Source organism: Peromyscus maniculatus, chromosome 17 (genome assembly GCF_049852395.1).
Source record: "Peromyscus maniculatus bairdii isolate BWxNUB_F1_BW_parent chromosome 17, HU_Pman_BW_mat_3.1, whole genome shotgun sequence".
NCBI classification, from domain to species: Eukaryota; Metazoa; Chordata; class Mammalia; order Rodentia; family Cricetidae; genus Peromyscus; species Peromyscus maniculatus.
Window position 1 is genome coordinate 47277252 of NC_134868.1, and position 1605 is coordinate 47278856.

A 1605-nucleotide genomic window follows, 5' to 3' on the forward strand; every position below is an offset into this window, starting at 1 on the left:
TAATTAGATGGAGTGATGCTGGAGCAGGTTGGCCTCTAATTCATTTAAACTGATAATGCTGGACATTTGGGGGCGCGGGAGATGGCTCAGCAGTTACCAGCACTGGCTGCTCTTCCAGAGGACCTGGGTTCAATTCCCAGCACCCACATGGCAGCTCACAGCTGTCTATAATTCCCAAGACCTGACACCCTCACACAGACATGCAGGCAGGCAAAACACCAACGCACGTACAATAAAAATTTAAAAAAAAAAATTAAAAATCCTCCAATATGGCAAGACTAGCCAGGTCTGAGAACATGGGGGAGGGGCACATGGTTGAGAGACCCTAACTCAAAGAATTAGGTGGGAGAGCAATCAAGAGGGTTCTTGACATTAACCTTAGGCCTCTCTGTGCCTCTGTGCGCGTGTGCAAGTATGTGTACACATGGGCATATTCACCTACACACACTGGGATGAGGGCAAGTTTCTGGACTCATGTGGCTCACACACATGCAAACATGTATATCCATGTGCACTATGCACACATGCACACGCACATCCCTGCACACACATGAAGGAAAAATAATAAAATGGGTTGGGAAATCTGGACTCGGGCACACCTTCAATCGATGCCATAGGGTCCATGGAGAGGTCGAGGCCAAGACAGCCAGCTGGAACAGGTTTCCCCCATCGCTCTCAGGAGAGTCCAGGAGGATCCAGTCCTACACCACCTTCATCTGGACTTCCGGCCTCCTGAAAGGCGAGCAGAAACGTCCCTTGTTTAAGCCCAGTGCTGGGAAAGGGTGAAAGTTGGAGACACCAAACACAACTTCAGCTCACAGTGGACGACAAAGTCACAGAGGCTGCGTTTGTAGCTCAGAAGACTGCCCTGAATCTCTCAGAGCCACAGGGCAGATTCTCTCATGGGGGAGGGTGGGGGTGAGGGAGGGATTCTGTCATAGCTGGAAAATGTAGGGTGTGGCTGGGCCTTCCTGAGTCCCACAGAAAAATCTTCCCAGAAAAAGGATTTAGAAGAACACCCAACAGAGGAACTGAAAACATTGGTTTAAGGCCGTGTTTATTTATACTTTGAAAGTTTCAGAAGAAGTTTTCTAAAACCACCTGGAACAGATACCTCGATTAACAATGCAGAATTTTAATAGCTGTTGGTTTAGTTTGACTATTTTGGGGTCGATTTTGGTAATTTTTTTTGCTATCTAGAGCTACATTTCAGCTGAACTGTTGAGATCACAGAGCTGGAAGCAGGGTTCTAAACTCTTAGGGGTAAATAGAGGCTGCAGATTTGTTCCCTAACGCTGTTTGAATTCTTTTTTATCGGTCAGTCGTTTGCTGGACACTTGTCTGGTTTATTAATTTACTCTTTGAAGGGACCGGCATTTTTCTGGCACTTACTTGCGTTTGAGGCAAGGTCTCATTATGTAGCCCTGGCTGTCCTGGAATCCTCAGTGGTTCTCCATCTCCCTCACGCTGCGACCCTTTCATAGTTCTCACATTGTGGTGACCCACAGCCACGAAAGAATCCTCACTGCTACTTCACTAGCTGTCATTTTGCTAGTGCTATGAATCGGAATGCAAATATCTGTGTTTTCCGATGGTCTTAGGCGA

The 1605-nt window shown here is 47.0% G+C and overlaps 1 pseudogene; it reads right to left on the minus strand.

The window, feature by feature from the left end:
- Nucleotides 1-701: 701 nt before the first annotated feature.
- Nucleotides 702-1605, minus strand: part of LOC143266829 (large ribosomal subunit protein eL36 pseudogene) — a 3761-nt pseudogene continuing 2857 nt past the window's right edge.